Below are 27,417 nucleotides of genomic sequence, written 5' to 3'. Positions count from 1 at the left end.
GACTCTCCAGCTTAATCCCCAGATACTTAGGAGGAACACGAGGGCAGACCCTGGCCCCACTGGCCCCTCTAGCCTCTCTGCTGCTCTGTCTTTCTTCTTGTCTTAACACTCAGGACATGAGTGAAATGATAGAAGGTTAGATTTTGGTCTGTAGACCTATTGGGAGTGGGGGGCCTGGATTCCATGGACCAAGGAACTGTCTGGAAACAAATACTGTATAGTGTATTGGCTTTGGGGAGATGTAATCTTTCCCCAGTTAGGAAGGCACTGGTGTTTAGAAACTTAGGCAGGCTTGGTTCAGATCAACATACTATGGGTTAAAAGGCCGTTTTAAATGTTTCGAGAAGTCTGAAAATGGCACACTCAAACTCTCCTCTTGCAGTCTGATTGGCATTCTCCTTTGGTTTTGCAAACCCTTCCTTCAGAGAGAGGTAAGCTCAAGGGGTAGGCTTCAACCCATTGTGCAGATGTCCTTAATCTTTGATTTCAACTTGGTGGAGTCCAAACTATGGCTTAGAAGGAGTATCCCTGCTTAGGGGAGTAGCTTAGAGTAATAATATCACTGGCCCCTGCCTTCTCACTCTACCTGCAGTTCCCTTGAATATCCTAGCAAAGGGAGGAAGTGAAATTAGTGGCTCCCAGTTCAACATTGGTGACTGATGGCCAGAAGATCCAAGAGGCTTCAAGAGTTCCCTGACCCGGAGACTGTTCACAAGCCAGGTGCCAGAGCCCTGATAGTCAGAAGGCTCTTTAGGCACCTGTACCTGGCTTTAACTGAGTACTCACTCCCTACTTTGTCCCAAATGATTGTCATTTTTACATTTTCCTGTATTGTTATTTGAATTACTGAATGTTAGCACTGGAAGGGATCGCAGATTTCATTTATCAAACAGCTATTTATTCTTTTTGAATGGCAAATCTTTTGCAAATGTGACTAAAGCACTAGACCTCCTCTCTAGAAGCATGCCCATGCACACAAAATGTTGAAAACAAGGTTGAAGGGTTTGTGAATACCCTGACACCCATCCATGGACCCTCAAGGTGTCCATGGGCTCTCAGTTAAGAATCCTTCATCTAAACCAACAGTCTCATCTATACCAACAGATGAGAAAACTGAAGCCAAAAAAGGAGTGACTTACCCAAAGTGACACAGTTAGAATAAGGAGCCAAGATGAACCCAAAGTTCTTGATTCTCAGACCAGACCTCTTTGCGTCATATAAGCCTTTGCATCTTTTCCTCCTCTGTAGTCAGATCCTGGGGTTTCAAGATTGACAGTTTAGTCCTGACTTGGAAGTTTGAAGCTTGATGACCCTGAACTAAAGCTTGGAGCCTCCTCCATGATAGTATGTAATAAGACTTATCTCAATTCTTCCTCTACCCTCTCCCTTCATTGAGAAAAAAGCTAAAGCCCAGAGAGGATAAATGTCCCACCCAGGTCACTGAGCTCATCAGTGGCAGAGTTGGCCATATTGCCTTGTGACTCCCAGTTCAGTGTGTCTCCCATCCCACCCCAGTAACTTGGGGTCATATGGAATCAGAGTGGGCATATGCACTTGGAAGAAGTAGGAACTGGGGATTTGGGACAATGTAGGATACCCTTCAGCACTTATCTATGACCTACTTCTGGACCACAACAGAATTAATCATATTATCATGTAGGCTAAGATCAGCAGCTTTTGTGAGGATTTTTCTAAGTACTATATGAAGGGATGTACCTGTTTGCATCTATTTTGATATTCATCTGTCATGTGTGTTTCCTGATGGAAGCTATCATAAAGTATCTTTTTTGGTCTTTTTCTTGTTTCTCCACTCCTGACTGTTTTAGCCCTTTTTAGCACAGCTTGTCCCTGGGTGGAAACTCTGGTGGCGTAGTGGTTAAGTTCTATGGCTGCTAACCAAAAGGTTGGCAGTTTGAATCCACCAGGTGCTCCTTGGAAACTCTATGGGGCAGTTCTACTCTGTCCTATAGGGTCGCTATGAGTTGGAATTGACTTGATGGCAGTGGGTTTTTTAGTGGGTTTGTCCCTGGGTGGCACAAATGGTTAACATCCTTGTTTGCTAGTTGAAAGGTTGGTGGTTTGAGTCTACCCAGAAGCACCTTAGAAGAAAGTAGGCAGTCTCCTTCCAAAAAATCAGCCATTGAAAACACTGTGGAGCACAGTTCTACTCTGACACAAATAGGGCGCTATGAGTCAGAATTGATTCAGTGGCAATTGGAAAGCATAGCTTAGAAGTAGGGGATACTGATGATGGGTTTGAACAGATGCAGAGGGATGGAAGGAACATAATGCTGGAGCTTGGAGAACACAGCATAGAAATGCCACCTCCATTTCTCCTTCCCAGTGGTGACTTTCAGGCCCTGATCTCTCTGGAGCAATTTCTCACAGGAATCAAAATCTTATGATAAGCAAAAGTTAGGCCTATTGTCTTAGTCATCTAGTGCTACTATAACAGAAATACCACAAGTGGATGGCTTTAACAAAGAGAAATTTATTTTCTCACAGTCTGGTAGGCTAGAAGTCCAAATTCAGGGCTTCAGCTTCATGGAAAGGCTTTCTCTCTCTGTCGGCTCTGGAGGAAGGTCCTTCCTGTCAGTCTTCCCCTGGACTAGGAGTTTCTTCATCCAGGAACCCTGGATCCAAAGGGCACGCTCTGCTCCTGGTGCTTCTTTCTTGGTAGTACGAGGACCCCACTCTCTGCTTGCTGCCCTTTCCTTTTATCTCTTGTAAGATGAAAGGTGGTACAGGCCACATTCCAGGTAAACTCCCTTAACATGGATCAGGGATGTGACCTTAGTAAGGTTGTTATAATCCCACCCTAATCCTCTTTAACATAAAATTACAATCACAAAATGGAGGACAACCACATAATACTGGGAATCATGGCCTAACCAAGCTGACACATATTTTGGGGGTTACAGTTCAATCTGTGACATCTATTGTGTCTGTCTTCTCTGAGACATCATCAAAGTACAATTATCTCCCTCCAAAAAGCCACTGCCAGCCAGAAAGTTAAAATGGTAAACATGTTCTTCATTCAGATTGGAGAAAGACAAATGACAGGCTAATACCATGGGTTTATGTTTGTGAAAATAGCAATAGAAGTTTATGTTCTTAAGGAGCCAATGTGAACCTCAAGTGCTTTCTGAATCATCCAAGGAAAGATAAAATTAGATTTTGTTTATTTTATTGATAAGCGTATTTGATTGTTTTCTGAGCCTCTCAGTGTTGATCATTCATATATATTCTGCATGGTAACTTTCTCTTAGCCACAATTACTCAGTTTACTAGAATTCCCCAGCCTCCACCCTTTTAGGCAAAATGAAAGTTAAGTATAAATGAAAATATTCCTTTACTGGTCTAGTGCTCTGGGTTATTATGACCTTGTAATGCAATTTTTTGTATCTTTGTTTTTGGTTTGCTTCTTGAATATACCTTGAAGTTTAACCTGTGGACATCTGGATTCTCATATTAGTTTGTGTGAAGCAGGATTCCTTTGATTCCTGATTATTTGTAGCTCCCCATGTTAATTGACCAGCTAACGGCAGTAGTCTCCAGCAGATTTTTGAGTTAATCTTGTGGAAGCACTTGCATTTCACCTAATGAGTTATTTATTTAACAGATGGCTACTGCTTTACTTGGAGACTATGAGTACATTAGATGAGATCTGTTGCCCCTGGCAAAACAGTAAATTGTGCTTGTATTTATATAGTTGCTCCCAAAGCTAATCGATGATATTTTTAATGTGTTTTTGACAACCTAAAATTTCCTAATGCAGATAGCTAAGAAGCCATTAAGTTGAAGGTTGTTTTTGTTAGGGGCCGTTGAGTCGATTAGGAATCATAGGGATTCTATGTGACAGAGTAGAAGTGCCCTATAAGGTTTCCTAGGCTGTGATCTTTACAGGAGCAGGTCACCAGGTGTTTTCACCCCCAGAGTTTCTGAATGGGTTTGAATCACCAAATTTCAGTTAGGAGCCAAGCACTTAACCATTGTACCACCAGGGCTCCTTCCAGTTGAAGGTAAAAGTGTTAGAATGAAGTATATACTTCAGGACAGAGTAGAACTACCCCATAGGGTTTCCAAGGCTGTAAATCTTTATGGAAGCAGAATGCCACATCTTTCTCCCATGGAGCAGCTGGCGGGTTCGAATTACCAACTGGTTGGTTAGCAGCCAAGCACTTTAACTACTCTGCCACCAGGGCTCCTCAGTAATAACCTTGTTTTTGTTGTTGTTAGGTGCCATTGAGTGGAATCCAACTCATAGTGACTGCAGAATGCAACACTGCCCAGTCCTGTGCCATCCTCACAATTGTTGCTATGTTTCAATCTATTGTTGCAGCTACTGTGTGAATCCATTTCAGATGGTACTTTTTCCAAGGTAGATATGTTCCTTCTTCTGGTGGTCCATGGTATATCCAGTATTCTTCACCAACACCGTAATTCAAAGGCATCAATTCTTCTTCGGTCTTCCTTATTCATTGTCCAGCTTTTGCATGCATATGAGATGATTGACAGTTACATGGCTTGGGTCAGACCAACTTAGTCCTCAAAGTGACATCTTTGCTTTTTAACACTTTAAAGAGATCTTTTGCAACAGATTTGCCCAGTGTTATACATCATTTGATCTCTTGACTGTTGCTTCCATGGGTTTTGACAGCAGATCCAATTGAAAAGAAATCCTTGACAGCTTCGATCTTTTCTCCATGTATCATGATGTTGCTCATTGATCCAGTTGTGAGGTTTTTTTTTTTTTTTTAAGTTGAGGTGTAATCCATTCTGAAGTCTGTAGTCTCTGATTTTCATCAGCAAGTACTTCAAGTCCTCTTCACTTTCAGCAAGCAAGGTTGTGTCATCTGCATGTTACAGGTTGTTGATGAGTCTGCTTCCAGTCCTGATGCCCCGTTCTTCTTTTCATATAGTCCAGATTCTTGGATTATTTGCTCAGCATGCAGATTGAATAAGTATGGTGAAAGGATATAACCCTGATGCTCACCTTTCCTGATTTTAAACCACAGAGTATCCCCTTGTTCTGTTCAACTGACTGTCTCTTGGTCTATGTACAGGTTGTGTATGAGCATAATTTATGTTCCGGAATTCTCATTCTTTGCAGTGTTATCCAGAATTTGTTATGATCCACACAGTCAGATGCCTTTGCAGAGCCAATAAAACAGGTAAACATCTTTCTGGTATTCTCTGCTTTCATCCAAGATCTATCTGACATCACCAATGATGTCTCTTCTTCCACAGTCACGGCTGGATCTGGCCTGAATTTCTGACAGTTCCCTGTCAATGTACTGCTGCAACCACCTTTAAATTATGTTCAGCAAAATTTTACTTGCGTGTGATATTAATGATATTATTTGATAATTCTGCATTTGGTTGGATGACCTTTCTTTGGAATGGGCACAAATATGGATCTCTTCCAGTCAGTTGGCCAGGTAGCTGACTTCCAAATTTCTTGGCATACACGAGTGAGTGCTTCCAGCATTGCATCTGTTTGTTGAAACATCTCAGTTAGTATTCCATCAATTCCTGGAGCCTTGTTTGTCACCAGTGCCTTCAGTGCAGCTTGGACTTCTTCCTCCAGTACCATGAGTTCTTGATTGTATGCTACCTCCTGGAATGGTTGAATGTCAACCAATTTGTTTTGGTACAGCAACTCTGTGTATTTCTTTCATTTTCTTTGGATGCTTCCATCGTTCTTCAGTTTTTTTGCCCATAGAATCCTTCAGTATCGCTACTGGAGGCTTGAATTTTTTCTTCAGTTCTTTCAGCTTGAGAAATGGTGTGCATGTTCTTTTCTTTTTATTTTCTAACTCTAAGTCTTTGCACATTTCATCATAATACTTTACTTTGTCTTTTTGAGCTGCTGTTTGGAATTTTCTGTTCAGCTCTTTTACTTCATCATTTCTTCCATTTGCTTTACCTACTCGACATTCAAGAGCAATTTTCTGAGTCTCTTCTGACATCCATTTTTGCCTTTTCTTTTTTCCTGTCTTTTTAATGACCCTTGCTTTCTTGATGTATGATGTGCTTGATGTCATCCCACAGCTTGTCTGATCTTTAGTCATTAGTGTCCAGTGCATCACATTTTTTCTTGAGGTAGACTTTGCATTCAGGTAGGATATATTCAAGATCATACTTTGGCTCTTGTGGACTTGCTCTAATTTTCTTCAGCTTCAACTTGAATTTGCATATGAACAATTGATCACCTGTTCCAAAGCTGGCCTCAGGCCTTTGTCTGACTAATTATATTGTGCTTCTCCATCTTTTCTTTCCATACATGTAGTCAACTAGATTCCTATGTATCCAATCTGGTGATGTCCACAGGTATATGTTTGTGTTATTGAAAAAAGTTATGTCCAATGAGTAGGTTGTTGGTCTTGCAAAATTCTACCATGAGGTTGCCAACATGGTTTCTAATACCAAGGCCATATTTTCCAGCAGCTGATCCTTCTTTGTTTCCAACTTTGACATTCCAATCACTGGTAATTATTAATGTATCTAATTTCATGTTTGATCAAGTTCAGACTGCAGAAGTTGGTAAAAATCTTCAATTTCTTCATCTTTGGCATTAGTAGTTGGTGGGTAAATTTGAATAATATTTGTATTAACTGGTCTTCCTTGTAGGCGTATGGACAGTATCCTGTCCCTGACATTGTTGTACATCAGGATAGATCTTGAAATGTTCTTTTTGAGGATGAACACAACACCATTCCTCTTCAGTTTGTCATTCCTGGAATAGTAGACTGTATGATTGTTCTATTCAAAATGGCCAATACCAATCCATTTCAGCTCACTGATGCCTAGGGTATTGATCTTTATGCATTCCATTTCATTTTTGACAGCTTCCAATTTTCCTAGATTCATACTTCATACATTCCACATTCTGATTATTAATGGATGTTTGCTGCTTGTTTCTTCTTCAGTTGTGCCACATCAGCAAATGGAAATCCTGAAAGCTCGACTCGATCCATGTTATTCAGGTCAATTCTGTTTTGAGGAGGCAGCTCTTCTCAAGTCGTATTTTGTGTGCCTTCAGACCTGAGGGGCTCATCTTCTTGTACTATATTAGACAATGTTCTGCTATTCATAAGGTTTTCACTGACCAGTTTTTTTTAGAAGTAGATCCACAGGTCCTTCTTTTTAGTCTTAGGCTAAAAGCTCCGATAAAACTTGTTCAACATGGGTGACCCTGCTGGTATTTGAAATATGCAGGCCACCAGCCACAGTATGGTAAACTGACTGAAGAATAGTGGAGTAATAACTTTAGTTAGCATTAATTGAGCATCTACTGTGCTGTCTATTAGGAGCTTTGCCTACATGACCTCTAGTTCTCCCCACAACTTTTGAAGGCAGACAAGATAAGGAGATGTACTTTATGTGAATTTCCTCAAGGCTGTATTACTTGTAAATGATGGGTCTTCAGCAGCCTTCACAAGTGGCTTATTTTGGGAACAAATTAGTGGGAATGCATCTGGCAACACTGGGCTTTCTGAAGGAAGCTGGGATTTGATTTAGAAGTATTGCCTTTCCCACACACTGTGAGCATTACTTATTTATCTAGTGGGCATCATAATTCCTTGTCTAAATGAGAGTATTAATGTGCAGTTCTCAGAACTGCTCCAGAGGAAGTTGTTCTAGATTGTCCTATGGCATGGTGGCATCAGCATTATTTTAGTATCCTCGACCTGCCCTAGCTATGTTTGTTGTGAAATCTGCATCCCTGGCTGTTTACCCATCTCCAGTCATTGGCCAATTAGTTTATGGCCTGGGAGTTGCCTGGACTTGGCACTCTTAAGATGCAGAGCAGTGTTTTAGCTCTGGCTGCAGGTGTGGTATGGGTTTGCCTCGTGGAGTTGGGGCACTGCAGGCTATTACTGTCAGTCGAATCTTTCTTCAGACCCATGCAGAATGGCATGTGCTGAGGTCAGGTCTGCTTCAGACACAGAGCCTGAAGGCTTTATACCTCACCAAAACAGGCGCTCAGCTCGCAGAAGTGAGTCTATTTCTGAACAAATCCTTGAACACATGGGAAATACAGACATGTTATGGCCTAATAGCTGTGGCTTAAAAAGTATTGCCACCTGTAGATTTGGAGAAGTCTGGTGGAAACGGCAGAAGGCAGCTGCAGATCTAACTGCCAGGGAATATGACCAAATTGCTGCAAGATAGAGGGGTGTGTGGCTGTGTGTGTATGTATATGTGTGTGTGTGTGTGAATATGTGTGTGAATACGTGCGTGAATGTGTGTGTGGGGAGTGAGGGTGACTTTGAAGTCTGGCTATGTCTTAGGCTGGGTTCTCTGGACAAGCAAAACCTGTAAAGTGTATAAATATATATAGAGAGATTTATATCAAGGAAATAGCTCACGTGATTTTAAAGGCTGGAATGTCCCAAGTCTGTGGATCAGGATAGAGGTGTCTCCTGACTCACATAGCTGCAGGGGCTGGTGAACCCAAGATTGGCAGGTCAGAGAACAGGGCTCTTGTTCACAGTCTGTGAAGATCTACAAACCCCAAGATCGGCAGGCAAGACCGCAAGGCTCCTGATTCACATAGCTGCAGGGACTGGCAAACCCAAGATCGGCAGGTCGGAGAACAGGGCTCTTGCTCACAGGCTGTGAAGATTGATGAATCCTAAGATTGACAGATAAGCTGCTGGCTCAAGTCCCGAGAAAGGGAAGTCAGGTGAACAGGAGGCAGCTGCAGGATCCAGAACAAGCCAGAACGTCCACTTATATTCAGATGCAGGCCACAATGCCCAAGGAAACTCACTTTCAACTGATTGGCTACTCACAGCAGATTCATGGGGGTGATCACGTATGAACACTGAGAATCATGGCCCAGCCAAGTTGACACACAATCTTAACCACCAGAGGCTATTATTCAGAATAGAATAGTAGCTTCTTTTTTATAGCACTCCTAATAAGTTCCAGGCACTGGGCTAAGCTCATAACTATACTCCATTCTTAAGTTTCACTATCAATCTCCTGAGCCTGGTAGTTTTATCCTCATTTGATCGGCGAAGAAACTGAGGCTCAGGAAGATGAGCCACTTGCTTTCTGTAAAATAGCTAACAATAGGAGATCCAGCATCTAATCCACCTCTTTCTGACAACGCCGGCCTTGGCATTTCCTCTGATCCTATTGCAGGTTGGCTGCCCCTGCCACAGGTACAAGACCAGGTAAGTTGGAGTCATCTTTTTTTTTAATTGCAGCCCTGTTGCCTAGGTTTTCTGCTTATCAGTGTTAGAAGATTAGCAGTTTCTTGGAGGAAGGGGAAAGTGCGAGATCCTCCATTCCTCATTGATTTGCCAGTGAGAAGGATAATTACTTCCAGGGTCCCCTGCAGAAATACAGTGGGAATTACCAGTCAGATTTCTCTGATGAGCAAGCTGCCTCTGGCAAGCTGTTAAAGAAGCATGGGTGTGTGTGTGTGTGTGTTACGGGTGTGTGTGTGTGTGTGTGTGTTACCTGTGCCATTCTTTTGATGGAAACCCTGTGGCATAGTGGTTAAGTGCCACAGCTGCTAACCATAGCTGCCACAGCTGGTATTCATTTGATGCAGTACCATAACCCTGAGTTCTCTTTAACACCCTGGAAAACCTCAAAACAGATCAAAGGAATATAAAGTATTAGACTCCTGCTTTCCCTGACCTGTGCCACCCAAGATTGTTGGAGGGTCATGAAAAGTAAGCTCTAGGGTCGTACACTTTCAATTCACAGAAATTAAAATCTCTTACATAAAAGCAAAGAAAAAGGTGATGTTGGAAAAATAACTTTAGGCTATTAAGCAATCTGCTAAATGTCCATCTCTGAACAAAGTATTTTGGAGGAGGGGTTCTACTTTCAGAAATATGTGGTCTATGTGGACAGATAAGAAGCACATGAGAAAATAATTGCATGTATATAGACCTGGAGTCTCAAACTCAAGTGATGCAGGGACCAGGCAGATAATGACAATAAGTGACGTGGCCAGGTGGGGACACTGGTGGCCCCTATGTGAAGGGACTTATGTCATTCAGCTCTGAATAGCTGTTGTCATGTGAAATTGAGGGCCAGACGTGCTGATTTTCTTAAGAGAAGCTGAAAATAAAGATTTTTATGTGGAATACTTATATTTTGAAATGTTTAAATAGGCTAGGATGTGTAGCATTTAGAATGTAGGGGCTGGCATCCTGTCCCAGATGTACTTTCGATGTCTCCTACCCAGTCGGCATCCTGGGCCACATCCTGAATGGTTAATAAGTCTACAGATGAAAAGTTGGTATTGAGAAGTGGTCTTTTGGAGTCCAGGATAACATTTAGTAGACTGTCTTGCCGGGAGCACGCAGTGATACCTTTATGTTCTATGAGATAAATTTAAATCCAGCACAGCTTGTAAAGAGTTCTCTTTCTGACTCAGAAGGATCATGTGATAGGTCTGGCAGTATAAAGAGACCTTTTGTGCCATCGAAGGCTAAGGCCACTAGAGTACGAGGCAGATATCTGATTTTGGGTGATGGTTCTTTCCCTAAATAATTGTGTCCTTGAGTAAGCCAATCCCTTCTTGGAGCCTCAGCTTCCCCATTTATATAATGGCAAGTTTAGGTCCTATAATTTTTGAAGTTCCTTCGAGCTCAGATGGCCTGGATAGGCACCATTTGGACAGTGGGCTGCATGGCAATATGTGAGGATCTGTGGACTGTGAGACTCAGAGGGTAGCTGATTGGTTAATCCCTGGAAGATGTACTTTCATATCTCTCAGTTCTGTGGCCACACGTTGGCCAGTTAGCACTCTCATCCAGGCCAGCCTTTCTGAAGATACAGTTTATAAAATTAGCAGGTATGTGGTTGCCCGTAATCCACTGGTTCTGTTGGTGGAACTCAGAGCAGTAGCATCTTCTTTGGCACATTTGAGCGGTTCTGTCAGTATGAACTGATGTGACTTCATTCACATGAGTCTCAGCCCTCACTCATCCAGACATACGCAACCTCCTGCTACAAACACAGGAGCCAGAGACATTGCCTGGACCTGTTCTGGCAACCAGGATAGAGGACCCCAAGTATCGTAATAACAGGCAGGGGCCACGTCTGCAGCCCCATACTCCCTCCCTCATGGCCACCAACTTAGGGAAGCTTCAACTAGGCATCTCACCTCTGTGGGCCCTACATTCTGTCTTTGGAAAATGCACATAATGAGCTATCTTTAAAAGAGCAAGAAAGAGAAGCCCCTTTTAGCCCTAATACCTGTTTTTTGTTTCCAAAGGTAACAAGCATCTATGATAATAATGACAATGATGATGACGATAAGCTAGCCCTTTTTGAGTTTACTATGTGCCAACAACTTCTCTAAATGCTTTTCATGAATCAACTCATGTACTACTTTGCCAACAACCCTAGAGGTTGGTACTATAAGCATGTCCATTTCCAGAAGATGGAAATTCAATATGAAGAGATCGATGAGCTGTACCTATTTGGTTGCTGATGGTCACTTATATTGGTCTCCTGAGCTCATAACTCACTTAAACTCATTTTTAATTCTGAGTCACACCACATGTTAGGGCTGAAGGGCCCCAGAGACTGTACAGGCCCTCACATTCCAAAGGAGGCCACTCTGGGACTTGCCCTAGGCCATGATGTCATTTGCACAGATGCCCACAGAGCTGGGGTAGAATAGGGTCTCTGACTTAGTCTGGTGTTCTGTGCTGCCTATTTCCTGGATCCATAAGACTGTTACCAGCAGGAGCCCACAGGTCTGATGGAGACCCTGACTGGGTACAATGTGCTGAGTGCAAGTAAGGAGCAGTGGGAAAATGGTGCTCCCTACCTGTCCCTCTGAATGTTTGTGGTGGCCCTAGGATTCACATACACATCAGTAGCTTCTCAGTTCTCTGGTCTCAAAAACCAAAGATGTTGGAGCTGGAATTTCATTTCAAAGGAACTTGGGTGGGAAACCAAGGGCCTGGAATGCAAACTGCCTGTTGCATATCGAAGCATAGAGTGGCTGAGCAGTGTGCACATGGATGGGTCATCTGGGAAGAGCTATCTGGGAAGGGAGTCAGGGTTCTAGTTTAGGCCTTTCTCTTAACTTGCTGTGAGACATTAGGAAATTCATTTATATTTTCTGAGCCTCAGCTTCTTAATCTATAAAATGGGGATAAAATATAATTTGCTTATTCCCTTCTTTTAGAAGCACACTATACAGTTGCTGTCCAGTAGACTGCGACTCATGTCGTGGTGATCCCATGTGTGTTAGAGTAGAACTGTGCTCCGTAGAGTTTTCAGTGGCTGATTCCTTTGGAAATAGATTTATCAGACCTTTCTTTTGAGGTGCCTCTGAGTGGACTCGAACCTCCAACCTTTTGATTAGCAGCCAAATGTGCTAGCTATTTGTACCACCCAGGGACTCCTTTAGGAACATAATTAGGATAAAATGAGATATGTAATGTTGCTTTGGAAGAAATAAGCTACAGAAGGGGAGGGTGATTGTTATTGCTCGGATGGAGCTGGCATCATGATCACAGACTGGAATCTAGGCCATGCAGGTACAAGGCTCCCTGAGAGCCCTGCTGCCTGGCTGTGCTCCAGTGCTGACCATAGGGGCTGCCTTCTCCCAGCTTCCTGTGGGAGGACACAGCTCCCACTTGGGATTTTTAAGAGCCTCGTGTCCTGCCCCATCCAGGAGACATGCTGCCACTTGATTATTTCCAATCTTCTTCCCTGTCTCTTAAAACCAAACCCACTGACTGCCTGTAAGAAATTGATTGCTGATGGAGAGAAATGGTCCCACTCTTGTTAATTCACAGCCACCTTGTTTTTCTTACCTCATAAATTAATAGTTACCAAGAGGCTAGAGCAGTGCTTCAGGAGGTGTGTTGGAGGGGAAATGTATGAAAGATAGAGTGAAAAAAGGAAAAGACTAGCACTTGGACTAAGCCTACGTAGTTGAGTGACTCCAGGTGCATACCTTTCTCCTAATATGTCCAGAAAGAGAAGCAAAAAATCAACCCCCAGAAAGTGAAAGTATCAGACTTCATCCAAAAAACAAAACAAAACCCAAACCCATTGCCGTGAAGTCAGTTCTGACTCATAGCGGACCATATAGAACAGAGTAGAACTGCCCCCATAGGGTTTCCAAGGCTGTAAATATTTACGGAAGCAAACTACCACGTATTTCTCCTGCAGAGCGGCAAGTGGGTTTGAACTGCTGACCTTTTGATTAGCAGCCAAGAGCTTAAATACTGTGCAACCAGGGCTCCTTCAGACTTCATCAGGGGCTGAGAAATCAGGGGAAAGGTGGATCAATAAGAGAAAGGACATTTCTTTAGAAGTTTCCATCTGCCTTTGTAGTGTGACCCAGTGATAGAGTAGATATGAAGTATGGTTCAATTCAAGCTAATCACTTAAAGGAAAAGGAATCTAGAGTAATTCTTGGAAATCCACTCTTTAGTCACAAAGTCCCTTTCTCAGCAAATATATGTATGTGGTTCCCTGTATAAATTACTGCAGTATGCTCTAGCCAAGAATTTATTTAAAGGCTCATTAAAATGATTACTAGTTCTTTTCTTTTGCATTTTATTTGAAAATGGGAAGAATATAAACCTATAGCCTGGCTTCTTTCCAAAGCACCCTTTGAGATTTGCATTCAGTATATCATATTTTTAAAATAAAGATTTGATTTGCAATAAGATCTGGGCATTTAAGAAGAATGATCAAAATTAGCCACCTACTGCATTTCTTGGGGACTTAGGTTTGCCTAACCTAGTTTTTTAAATTTGGTTTTTATTGGCTTTAGGTATGTGTACGTGTGTATGTGTACATATGCATCAGTATATATTCAGAAGATTTTTCAACAAAGAGCATTATGAAAAAATGTGGGTTAAGACAAGGAAAAAAAACCTGTTCTGCTTCTGTGCAAACTCTGGTTTAGAATGAAGCAAGGATTAAAAGGAAGCCTCGTTTCTGTGTGGGTACATGTGGTGCTGGTCCTGTTTTACTGTCTCAGCCTAGGTACCCTGCTGGGCTGCCATAGTTGCTCAATAAAGCCTATGAGGGGGCTTCCACTGAGGGGAGAATGCCAGCCAAGGCCACAGAGTAATGGCCAAAGCAAAGCCAGTAAGAGGGACAGAAAGACCAAGGACCAAACCCAAAGGAAAGGGCTTTGAGGTACAGCATGAAGGAGTCAGGCTCAATGAGAGAAAACAGCACGTGATGAACACTGGTGGGGGCCTCTGAACTGGACCTGGATGACCAGTGGAAATCATGGGAATCCTGCACTTTGAAGGTCTTTAAAAATGAGGCAATGAATCCCAGCCTAAACCAGTTAGTATAGCACCAAGCTTGAAGAAGAATGCCTTCCTATGGTACAGTCAGAGCTGGTGAAAGGTAGAGGCAAAAATCAGTCAGACTTTGGAAGAATGTTTGGGTTTTGGAAAAGGAGGGAGGAGAAAGGACAATCTGATTAGGGAATGAGGGTGTAGAGGTTTAAATGGTTGTGTTGGACTGAGGAGTTGCAAATTAGAAGAGAGGTCGGCTGGGGCCAGATAGTGCAGGCTTCCAAAAGCCCAGGGATAGAGTTAGGTCTCAGTGCAGAAGGGACTAGGAAGCCAGAATAAGCTCCTAAGCAGGAGATTGATGGCATGAGAGCTGTGTATCATAGATTGAGGATGTGCTAAGCATCCCTGCCTTGCCTGTCTCCTGCCCCACCCTCACCAGTATTTTTCTGAGCATCTCAGGCAGGAGCAATTGCAGCAAAGAGCTTGGGAAGGCAGGGTGATGTGTTCTTCCTGATGGGCCGACACAGAGTCTTACAGCAAATGGGCTTCACTGCCCCTGAGGTAGAGGCAGCTGTAACAGAAATAGCCACCACCATCCCAATGAAAGAAATGACTCCATTTTTCCCTTCCTGGTGAGCTCAACCAAGCAGAGAGTTTGCTGCTGGCATGGTTGCCTCCCCCATCGCCCTACCCCCTCCCCCAGCCTGTCCTGTCATTATAGGCCCAAGGTCAGAAAGCCAGACATCAGCTCTCAGCACTCACTCTGTTGGGGGGCGTGTCAGCTGATGAAGGGTTAGAGTCCTGGGATCCTTGGGTCTGCCGAATGGCTCGGGGGTGGATTTGGAGCAAATGAGACCCATCCCCACATCTTGTGCCCGAGTCGACAGTGCAGAGTGAAACACTGGCCTCAGTGACAAACAGAGGCCTGGGTGAATACGGGCAGCCCCGTGCAGACCCTGGGAGAAGGGCAGACAGTCTCCCCTGTGGTTGCACAGTACCAGTCTGACTCTGAGACATGGCTTCACCGTCTTATGACCACAAACAGAGGAAGGAAGTGAACTTGAGAGACAGGACTGTGAGAAATGCATGTGATGCTTAGTGAAGAAGCTTGCCAGCACTCTGAACTTCCCTGGCTCCTCCTTAGCCCAGTGTGAGGCAGGATGACGAGGAGGACAAAGCTTCACAGCACAGAGACTGTCTCATTTCTCTAAGCCTTAGTTTTCTCATCTGTTAATGGGGATCACAATAGTATTTTTAAAAAGGAGCTTTAAGAATTAAAAAGGAGCTTTAAGAATTAAAAAGGTAATATTTGTATGGGGGGCAGTGGTGGTTCAGTGGTGGAATTCTTGCCTTCCACCAAGGAGACCCAGGTTCAGTTCCCAGCCAGTGCTCTTCACGTGCAGCCACCACCATCTGTCAGTGGAGGCTCGCGTATTGCTATGATGCTGAACAGGTGTCAGTGGAGCTTCCAGACATGACAGACCAGGAAGAGGGTCCTGATGATCCGGTTCCAAAAATCAGCCATGAAGACCCTGTGGATCACAATAGCTCTGTTGCGCTCCATTGTGCCAACTTAACGGCAACTGTCAGCAACAAGAGTGCCTGGCACAGAGGAAGTGTTAACAAATGTGACTTACCCTATTTTCCCTAGTTAAATAAGCCTCGTTTTGGCCATCCTCTCTGCTCAGTGATGCCTCCTAGTTCTCAGTTTCTGGTTCCCCCGTTGACCCGTTGTCGTCAAGTCGATTCTGACTCATAGCGACCCTATAGGACAGAGTAGAACTGCCCCCATAGAGTTTCCAAGGAGCGCCTGGCGGAGTCGAACTGCCGACCCTTTGGTTAGCAGCTGTAGCACTTAATCACTACGCCACCAGGGTTTCTATTACATCTTACTTAGTGAAGTATAAAATAAAAACAATGGTTGCCCAGCCCTCCCAGTGTGCAAACCCTGTGATCACTCATATCTCTCAGGCCCGTTAGGCAGGTAGAGCTGGGGGAACAGGGTTTTATGTCTGATGGCTCCAGAGTCCCAGAGAGCTCCCCAGCATCAAACCCTGACCCAGCACTATGGATAAGCACCTCCAGATTCATCACACCCTCTTGGTGGTGTACACAGATGGTCCTTCTTGCCACCACACATATGAAGAGCTCCTTGCTGTGTGCGGACGCTCTGCCAGGCCCAGCATACTTAAGACGTGGACTCCATGCTAGCAGATGTGGTGTTAAGTGGAGTAAGAGTGAGGAGTAAGAGTTAGGAGAGCAGCTAGTGGCCCAAGACACCAGAGACTGCGGTTACAACAGCCACTGCTACACTAGACATTGGTACTGACTCTAGGTTGTCACTAGAAGTAACAATGCCAGCACTTATTGAGCACTTCCTATGTGCCAGGCTAACTGCTTTATGTGTATGTTTTTCTCATACACAAAATATGTAATGTATATATTATATACATTATGGCTCTACCTCTTACCACTGGTGGCTTGGGCAAATTATTACATGTCTCTAAGCTTTTGTTTTCTTTGTCTGTGTAATGGGATAATACAAATTCTCACCTCATAGGCTAACAGGGAGTTAAATGAGAAATGTTTGTAAAATTCTTACCCCATGATGAACCCATGGTACCCAGTTTGTAAATATTATTTATTATTACTCTTAATGTAATTGTAATCTTAGGATAGTGGGTTTCCATACACAAGATGTGGTTCCATGTTGAAACTGCCCATTTATGAATGGACACTTAGCTGGGCATTTATGGCGCTACCTCAGGCATCAGGTGCACTGTTTGGAAAAGGATGGAGCTGGCAGGTGACTCAAAGTTTGTCTGGTTCAAGCTTCTCATTAAAGTGATGAAGAAACTGAGCCCCAGTATAGGCAATCACTTACTCAAGGTTACATGGCCACTTAGTAGTAGGCTTTGGAAATAAGATTTCTGGCTTCAGGCCCAGTATTCTTCCTATTAAATTATACAGAAAGACAGGTAGGCAAAGCTGAGCAGACAGGTAGCTAAGGAAAAAAGAAGATACTGCCAATTAGGTACTTGGAGGTGGTCATTGTTTTTGTCCAGTAAACCTAGAGTTTACAGGGCACTGTGCATGGTGCTGACATTAAAAGAGGTCAGGCCAAGGTTTCACACTAGGGTAACACAAGGGCATGTGGCTATGGAGAAGGTCCCCAAGGCCAAGCTCCACCCAGTCCAGCCAAAGGCAGCAGTACCGGAGGAGAGTCTAAGACATGGTAGAAGCAAGGTGAGAAAAGGTCGAAATTGGAGCAGATCTGTGCAGTGACTTCTGACACCAACTACCCGGAGTTAGGCCGAGCTGCATAGGTTAAGGGCACAGTCCTCCACAAGCCTACACTCACTCAGACACCAGCCATAAGTTTGGTGGTCCTCAGACTACCCTCACTTCTGATGAGCTGGCTACAAATTCACGGGTTCCCACTACCCCATCAGCATTATAATTTGCTAGAATGATTCACAAAACTTACGAAAGTGATGTACTTGTGATTATAGTTTTATTATAGCAAAAAGATACCAGTCAGAATGAGCCACAGGGAGAGTTGCATAGGGCAAAGTCAGGGAGCATCCCAAATGAGAAACTTTTGTTGTCCTCTCCCGGTGGAGTCAGAATGCATTACCCCTCTGGTACCTCGGTGTGTGTCAGTGTACAGAGTACTACAAACCAGGGAAGTTCACCCAAGCTTTGGTGTCCAGAATTTTAATTATGTTTTCATTATACAGGCATGATTGATGGAACTCAATCTCCAGCCCTCTTCTCCCTGTATATCAGCCTCATATCCCATGGCTCAAAGCTCCAACCTTGCAATCACATGTTTGGTCTTTCTGACATGATCAGACCCCATGCTGAGTCATCTTGTTAGTACAAACTATATAGGGGCCCACCATGAGTCACCTTGTTAGCATAAATCATCAACGCCCACCATGGATAACAACCACACTTCAATATCTAGGAAAATCCTAAGGATTTAGAGGTTACCTCCCAGGAACTAGGGACAAAAAAAAAAAAGGTCAGCCAAATTCTCTATTACACAGTCTGCTAATGTCAAAGGGTGGAAAAAGGCCCCAATACAAAGACCAGCCACAAGGTTAGAGACCAGGTCAGGCCAGGGAGTGCAAGACAGGCCAGAGCATAAAGTTCAGGATTGAGGCTGTGAGGTTACTGGTGGCCCATTTATATGTCTTTTGCTGGTCAGACGGATGGTAGCAGGGGAGGCACTTGACTGATTAAAGCAGCCAGCCCTGGCCAGACGAGAAGGATAGCCACATAAGAAGAGTAGCAGGAAGATAGGGTGCAATTATCCAAAGTAGTCTTTGGCCTGAACCTCAAGTCTTCAGTCATCCTGGGGGAGGCAGTGGCAGCATATATATACATGGAAGATTTCCTGACTCTGCTCCTGGATCTTCTGAGAAGAGTGAGTTGGTGTCAGAGCAGAAACTAAGCACACAGGTTAGCTCTGGAAACTCAGACTGAAATAATGAACTGCAGGCTTCCGGGTCTCAGCTGGCTCTCCTTGATCCCAGTTCATAGAGTATTAGAGTTTGAGAGCTCAAAGGAGACCGGCCTTGCAGACATGAGGTTGTAAAAAGTTATTTTTCTGAGCAGTTTTTCTCAGTATTAATAGCTTCTTGACATGGTTGTCTGGAGAGTCTGTCTTGTCTTAGCCAGACCCGATGCCAATTACTAATGGTTGGGATTACTCCATGTCACACTGTTCTCTTGAGTAGCAAGAGAGATGGTTTCTCTTCAGTCTCACAGATGCTTGCATATGAACTCATGCCTGTTGAGTTTACCCTGAAGTCTCAGGGCAGCTACTTGGGGCCTGGACCACCAAACCCTGGAAGTGAGGGAAGAGGAAGTGTCAAGGAAGCAAGCCACCACCTCAGTCATCCTCTGAAAAAATGATACAATCAGAACTTTTTGTTCATCTTCAGAACTTTGATCGTGTCAATGCTTACTGAGAAACCTTCAGCAGCTTCCCAGTGTCTACAGGGAAAAATCCTGTATCATTTTTCTGGCAAAGCAAGTGGCTTTGAACCCACTTTTCTAGGCTTCTCATGATCAGTTCTGTGACCTTGGACAAGTTTTAATTGCTCCAAACCTAAAGTCATTATCCAAAAACTGGGAATAGTAATACCTGCTGTATCAGTTCGACTGCTTTGACTCTACAAGGTACAGGAAACCCTGCCTTCACCAGCTTACGCATGAAGAATTTATTTATTTATTTATTTTTTATGGTTGTTAAGTCACTGGCTCCACGATACCATCCAGGACCAGGCTCTTTCCATCTCTCTGCTCTGTCTAGAGTGTTGGCTTCTTCTAAGGGTAATTCCCTCATGACGATGACAAGATGGCTGCAGAGGTTCTAGCATCACATCCAGACATGATAACGTCCAGAAGAAGAAGCGGAAACAACACATTTTCAGAGTGAGGAAACTATTGCCAGAAGCCCAGAGCTCCTAGTATTGTGTCACATGTGTATACCGACGCTGGGGATTGAGTTAGACAGGGGAACCGGAGCTGGGGCCCCCCTTCTCCAAAGCGCATGCCCTCACAGAAGGGGGTACTTGAACAGAATTCAGGTTCTGTTAGGAAGGAAGAAGTAAGGGCAAAGATGGATATTGTGTAGGTAACCAACAGTGTCTACCACTCTCCATCTTAGGGGTCTTTAGAGAATCAAATGAGATAAACCATGTAAATCAAATCAATGTTAGCATCTCTTGTGTTTACATCTGATTTCCTGTCTTCATGTCTTGGCTTTCCCTGATGTGTGCCCACTTCACCTACCAAAATCTTACTTATCTTTCAAAGTTCAGTTTAAGCCTTCCTCTCCCCATGAAGTCTTCTCTGACACTTTAGTATCTCATCCCCCATGTTTCATCCCAGACAGAATTTCTACCCCCAATTCCTAAAATACTGTAGCAGGTCTGTGGATTGATTGCATCAGAGTAACCTGAGGGAACTTGAAAAATACTGAGTTCCAGACTTCATTTAGCATCAAAGATTTCATTATCCAAACCCGTAAAACCTGCTGCCATCGAGTTGATTCAAACTCATAGCGACCCTATAGGGGAGAGTAGAACTGCCCCATAGGGTTTCCAGGGAGTGGCTGGTATATTCAAACTGCTCACCTTTTGGTTAATAGCTGAACACTTAACCACTACACTGCCAGGGCTCCTAATTGTCAAGATCTTGGTATTTCTGATGTATATAGACAGTTGGGAAATAATTTCTGAAAATTACCACCTGGGTTTCATCACTCACTGCAATGATAGTGGATAACTTTTCAAATTGTGTCCCCAGCTAGAAGACAGGGACTGTATCTCATGTATTTTTGTGTCCCTAAATGTTACCTAATATACAACCTGGGCACATGTATGCTATCAATAGTTTTTAAGGTGATTATGTTTTCAGTGAGTCTTTTGGATGAGAGGTTTTTATAAAATGGAGCCCAGGTGGTGCAATGGTTAAGAGTTTGGCTGCTAACCAAAAAGTCGGTGGTTATGTACATACATATAGGTGTATGTATGTGTGTATATATGTATATATATGTTTGTGTACTTGTATATATATGTATGTGTGTGTGTATATATATGTACGTATACACACACACATATATATACATATACCCATTACCATCAAGTCACTCCCTACTCATAACAACTCTATAGGACAGAGAAGAACTGCCCTATTGGGTTTCCAAAGCTGTAAATCTTTACAGAAGCAAACTGCCTCATCTTCCTCCTGTGGAGTGCTTGGTGGGTTCAAACCACCTACCTTTCATCCATACTGTATATGTATGTATGCATATTACATATAAACATATGTATGTATATTAATATGTATACATACATACATATCTCTATGTCTATACTCCACCAATTTTCTGGCCTTTTCTGGATGTAAGGGCACCCATCCCATCTACACCTCTAGTATTCTGAGAATTAAAACCAAAAGAGGTTTGCTGGTGTGTTCCTCTGCTGCTTCCTGTCAAAGAGATAGACAGCTCTTCCTCCTTATGCTCAGTTCCAGTCTTTCTGTCCAACATTTCTGTCCTCCTTTTAGAATTATAACCAGTTTAGAAGGTCTGACTGTGATTTCCTTTAAGATTGCAGAGGCGGAAGAAGTCAAATTGACTTAATATTATCCCTGAAAACAGTCAAGGCTGGGAAGGGGCACTTTTTGCACAGCTTGCTTTTACAAGTAATGATCTTAGCTGTTAAGTTATAGCACTGCTATTGGATTTTCAGGGAGCTATGAAGACACTGAGTACAAGGATATTCCAGCTGGACTGTGAGCATTTTCCAAATGTCTGTGGTGAATGTTGACCTGTCCAGGGCACTGAGGGAGGTGCTATCGAGGAATAGTAAATAATCGTCCAGTATGTCCTTACTATGTACCAGAGACAGGCCTCAGTCTACATGCATTATATGGTTTAATCTTCAAAACAAACTTTGATCTTTGTGAGTTGTTCTTATTAGTTGCTGTTGAGTTGACTCCTACTGACGGGGACCTTAATGTGTAACAGAAACGTTGCCCAGTCCTATGCCACTTTCATGATCATTGGCAAGTTTGAGTCCATTGCTGGTGGTGTTGTGGTTGGTATGGTATTGGCAAAGAATATCGATTATCTCTAATATACTGTGGACTGCCAAAAGAATGGACAAATTAGTCTTAGATGAGATACAAACAGAATGTTACTCAAAAGTGAGGATGGCAGGACTTCAGCTCACTTACTTTGGACAGGTCATCAGGAAAGATCAATCGCTAGGAAAGGACATCATGTTTGGTAAAGTAGAGGGCAGACAAAAATCAGGGAAACCCTCAATAAGATGGATTGACACAAAAGCCTCAATAATGAACTCAAATTCAAACTTGTCAGCTAGGTTACTGTTATTATTACCATTTTGCAGCTGTGAAAGCTGAGGCTGAAAGAGGTTAAGAAATATATCTCACTATAAAGTTGATGATCTGGATTTTGAACTTGGGTTTCATTGATTCCAGATTGCATACCGTGACCCACTGTACTCTACTGAGTTCTGGAAAACATGCTTTATTGGTTCTTAGCTCTGCCCTTCAGGATCACTTGGAGGAACTTTAAAATATACCCATACTCAGGCCTCATCTAAAAGATCATTTTTATAGGTAGGATGAGGCCTCGGATTAGTATCTTACAATGCTTTCAAATGATCCTAATGTACTTGCAGCATCAGGAACCACTGGTCTAGTTGGAGAGAAAAATTCATTGATACATCAAACATTTTTCAGTGTCTCTGTGTCCTGGGCCTTTGGCGTCATGGGGGCATGCCCGAGAAGGTAATAAGTGCTGTAGGTCAGAGAGAAAGGAGTTGCTGATTCTGCCTGGGAGGTCTAGGAAGGCTTCAGGGTGAAGCTAATATTTCAGCTGAGTCAATACATCAGTAAGGGTTTGCTGAGGACAAATGGGGTGGGGCGGGGTGGGGAGGGCTTTTTAGGGCAGAGGAAATAGCATGTGCAGTGGCATAGTGATGTGAGAGTGAATAACGGGTGTTCAGGAAGACCCAGGAAATTTGGTGGGGTGGAATGAAAGCACATGTGAGGAAGTGGCAGATGAGGAAAGAGATGTGGTAAGGAAGCAAATGATTAAGGATCGCCTGTTCTGGGCTAGGGAGTTGGGACTTTTTTTTTTTTTCTTGACAGACTAGGGAGTCATTAGATTGGTTTTGTGCCCTAGAAGATCACTTTGGGAACAGGGTGGAGGTTGGACTTAAAGGACGGTGAAACTGCCAGGAGAGAGACAAGTACAATATTGCTTTATAAAAGTAAAAAGATTAAAAGCCACATGAAAGTCCAGTAATGAGAGATGTAGTAGCAAATTAAGATACATTCATATGATGGCGTACTATGTAGTAATTAAAGATTATATTTGTTGGCATGTAAAGCAATTCATGACACATTAAGTTAGAATAACTGTATGTGTGAAATAAATAAGCAAGCAAAATATATGGCTAACTAATGCTGTCGGTGAGAGTCATTAGTGGTTCAGTGGTAGAATTCTTGCCTTCCCTGTAGGAGACCCAGGTTTGATCACCAGCCAATGTACTTTACGTACAGCCACTTCCCATCTGTCCCTGGAGGCTTGTGTGTTGCTATGATGCTGAACAGGTTTTAGTGGAGCTTCCAGACTAAGATGGACTAAAGAGAAAAGCCTAGTGATCTACTTCTGAAAAACAGCCAGTGAAAATCCTGTGAATCTCAGGGGTCCTTCTTTGTGAATGGGGTCGCCATAGCTTGGGGGCTGACTATATGGCATCTAACAACAACAACAGTGATCTAGGGAAGAGGTAATGAAGGTAGGAGAGTGTGGACCCCGGCAGCGGTACAAGGATGGAGAGGAGGGACCGGCTGTGAAAGGTGCTAGAGAAGTGGGATCAACCCAACCTAGTGCTTGTTTGCATGTTGGGGTAAGAAAAACCCATTTTAAATCTTCTTGAAATCTCAGTTTGGATTTTAGTTGGAATCTCAGGATTTCAACTTGGGTGGCTGAGTAAGTGAGTTGAGTAGGCTTTGGGGAATGAGGACATTCATATGAATGAACTACAGATAAAGAAGAGGTTTAGGCAAAAGATAGTTTGGTTGGAGCATGTTGAGTTTGATACTATGACCATCCAGGTGAGAAGGCTGTTAGGCTGTTGAATTTACGAGGCTTTATCTTATAAGAGCACATATGTCTCCTTGGCAAACAAAGACAAATTCAGCAATAAAGGCTGGTCGAACTGTAGTTGTTGAACATAGGATCAAGTGCAAACAGAGCCAGCTTGCAATCAATTCTGCAGACATTTACTGAAAACTTACTCTGTGGCCAGCACAGTCCTAGGCACTGGGGTCACAAAGATGAACAAGACTTGGTCTCTGTCCAAAGAAAAATATTATAATAGATCTGTGTATCAAGTGCTTTGGTAACACAGAGGAAAGAGCAAGTAACTCTACCATGCAAGGTTAGAGAAAGCTAGAGAGCAGAGCTCACATTTGACTAATCCTTAAAAAATGAGAGTTTGCTGAGCAGATCAGTATTTTTATGCATTGAGGTTGCAACTGGATTTCACTTTAGAAATAAAGCATATTCCAGAAAAAGTGGGTTTAATTTGAATGCCTGGAAACTGAATATTAAACTCATTAGAAGAGCTAAAATCTAAGATGTCTCTTTCAAGAAAATAGTTAACACTGAATATGTGTTTCGTAAATCAGTTTAAGCTCTTCCTTGGGTTGACTGAGAGCTAATATTACCTTCACTTAACACAGGCAAAGCAGCATCTAATATCTGAATCAAGAAAAAAAAAAAGGGACTAGTAAATGAGGTTTGCCTTCCTTCAGTCCATAGTAGTCAGTCAGACTTGAGTCTTGGCAGGACAAGCTCCCCCAAGCTCCAGGAAGATGCCTCATTATCTGTGGCTGCTTAGAGGACAGGAACAAATGAGTCACATCTTGTTCACCTCAGGGGAGCTTGTTGAAGGTCACTCAGCAAAGTGGTGGCAGAATCCCACTGCTTTGTGCACCTTGCCACACCATTGGGCACTTGGAAATGCTGCTTCCCCACGTTTGGCCTCTCTTCTTTGGCAGTACATGCATGTATTTTTATCTTTAATTACAAGGCACTGCAGCATGTAGTGGTTCAGGCCAGGTGCCAGTGGGGATGGAAGCCAGCCAAGTGGTAGACGCTTGACCTGGTGAAGGATGACTAATGGGCAGAGAGTTTGAATTCCAGTGCTACCCTTTCATTTTGCAGCAGTTTAATGTGTTTTCTGCACTCCCAGGGCTCCCTATGCATCAGGAGCCCATTCAACCTCAACTTGCCTCTTTCTCTGCTGTTGTTAGTGCCTTACATTTTTGACTGGGAAATAAATATATTGGGGAAACCCAAACCTTCTCAAGCTGATACGGGTCTGAGTAGTTGGCAGGTTAATTTATAACCTGGGATTAGACTATTCTTTGACATCTTCCAACTGGAAAGCCTGTATTGGTTTGGGCAGGATGTTTTTCAGGGAGACATGTTATATGAAAGAATTCGCTTTTATTCAGTCCCTAACCTGATCAGGAACTCTCAGTGACTCCTCATTGCCTACAGGATAGAAATCAAACTCCATAGCATGAGATTAAAGTTGCCCTGTAACCTCTGTCAGCTGTTCTCTTCCCCCTCATCTCACACTCTTCTACCCTTATCTAATTCAGACACTCATTTTTCTTTTCAATTCCACTGGAAGCTCCATATTGTCTTCCTGGAATGCTCTCCCCACTTACTTGAATTCTAACCATCTTCAAGGCCCAACGCAGAAGTCACTTTCTCCAAGAGGCCTTTCCTCATTTTCTTGGCCCAGTGTTTGCTGTCACGTTGATTGACATTTCTCCTTTGCTTACTTTCTTTAAATGTTTCTAAGCTAGTTCTTTTGGGGCAGGCACTGAGTTTTTCCCATCCTCATGCCCACTGTAGTGCCTGACACAAAGTGTTGCATCCTTTCAGAGCACGGTGTTCTTGTTTGGTTGTCATCTTTGGGGGAAAGCCATGGTGCAGGTGTTGAAGGCAGTTCCAAGGTAGCTGGATTCCAGCCACCTGTGGATGGTTCTCAGTCTTTCCCTGGGCAATGCCTGTGGAGAACTAACTAGCCAAGAGGGCTTCTGCTTCAGGTTTTATTCTAGCTTTCAAGATTTGCCTTCCTGGTCCAGATGGCACCTGAGCTTGTCTGCTGGGTCCTGGACTCACCTTCTGTGTTTGGCGTTCTGCTGGCCTCCCCTGTAATTGCAATCTGGCTAATGGCTTCCAGCTGTGATAGTTTATAGTCTTCCTCTAGCATCCTCTGCCAGAAATCCAGAGCCTATCAGCTTCTACTGGGGTGGGGGAGGGGAAGAAGGCAAGCAAAGGGAACATTTACAGCAGCATTGATTGCTTCCTTCTTGGTGCTTTCAGAGCATTGTTTATCTCCTGTCCTCACAGGTATCTCACTGCAGCTCAGCTATTTATGTCTCTGTCTCTCCTGCTAAACAGTGGGTGCCCCCAGAGCCAGAACAATGCATTAACTATCCTGATTTCCTGGTACCTAATACCATCCTTCGTACAGGGTTAACATTCATTTAAACTAAACTAAGAAATTGCCAAGTGAGAATTGTCCAGGAAGTACCCAGTCAAATCAGGTGAACCATCTGAACCTCATATCATGTTCCTGTGTTGCTTTTCCTAAAACCGTCAGTAGTGTCCTATTGGACTTGAAGCTCCTGCAGACTGGAGCTTGGGGGGAATGTTTCTGTCCTCTGGGTCAAAGTAACATTGGTGAAGAGGGAGGTCAAGGCAGACCAATCTGCCTTCAAAGCTCTTTGAAGTAACTGCTCTCACCAAAAACCTACTTAGGAAATTAATTTCCGGGTAGGTTTCCATACTGAATACAAAAGTAGGGCTAGGAGAGATGTAGGCATGGATTTCTCTACCTCTACAAAATTCAGGTGGAAAAAGATAGACCATATTTCTTTAAATTTTATTTTTTCTTGCTGAATTTTTTTTTTTTTAAAGGAGTTTGAGCCCCAAATCGGTAGACTTACTGACCTATATCATATCAGTTATTCTTTCTGATCCTCCTCCCCAACCACTGGGTCATGTAAAAATACTGAGTTTTACACAATCCAGGGAAGAATGGGAATGTCTTTGACCTCAGTTGGAGGTGAAGCCTTTTGCCTTTCCCAAGTGTCTGTCCGGTCCATTCAGAGGTGGCTGCCTCCCAGGGCAGCTTTCATTCCTCTATGTTGAACCTGGCTGTACAGACTTCTCCAAGGCTCTAAGAGTACCAACTTCACATACAGGTACTTCCCGCCACCCTGCAATTTGAGTATTCTGCCACTATGGGATGCCGCTGAACAAGCTAAGACAACCACAACCCTTCTTACTCCTATTGAATTAGACTTTAAGGATTTGGACTCAGCTCTTCTTTTTTTTTTTTCTCCTCAACCACAACACGAAAACTATCTCAGACAATCTGGCTTAATTTCCTAGATGGGTATTGACCTTGAAGAAACAAAGATGTTTGTAGCATTGGCTTCTAGGTACAAGCCTCTTTTTCTTCTTGCTCTGGCCCTGAAACAAGTAACAAGAAAGCTGTTAAGTCCCAACTGGAGG

At 43.3% G+C, this 27,417-nt stretch overlaps 1 protein-coding gene across 1 annotated transcript in view; it reads left to right on the top strand.

Annotated features, from left to right (window-relative positions):
• SORCS3 (sortilin related VPS10 domain containing receptor 3) overlaps nucleotides 1–27,417 on the top strand; it is a 663,735-nt gene that overhangs the window by 306,578 nt on the left and 329,740 nt on the right. The window lies entirely within an intron of this gene.

The sequence above is a fragment of the Loxodonta africana genome, chromosome 16 (assembly GCF_030014295.1).
Source record: "Loxodonta africana isolate mLoxAfr1 chromosome 16, mLoxAfr1.hap2, whole genome shotgun sequence".
Lineage (NCBI taxonomy): Eukaryota > Metazoa > Chordata > Mammalia > Proboscidea > Elephantidae > Loxodonta > Loxodonta africana.
The sequence above is the reverse complement of the archived record's forward strand: the minus strand, read 5'-3'. Positions and strand labels throughout refer to the sequence as shown.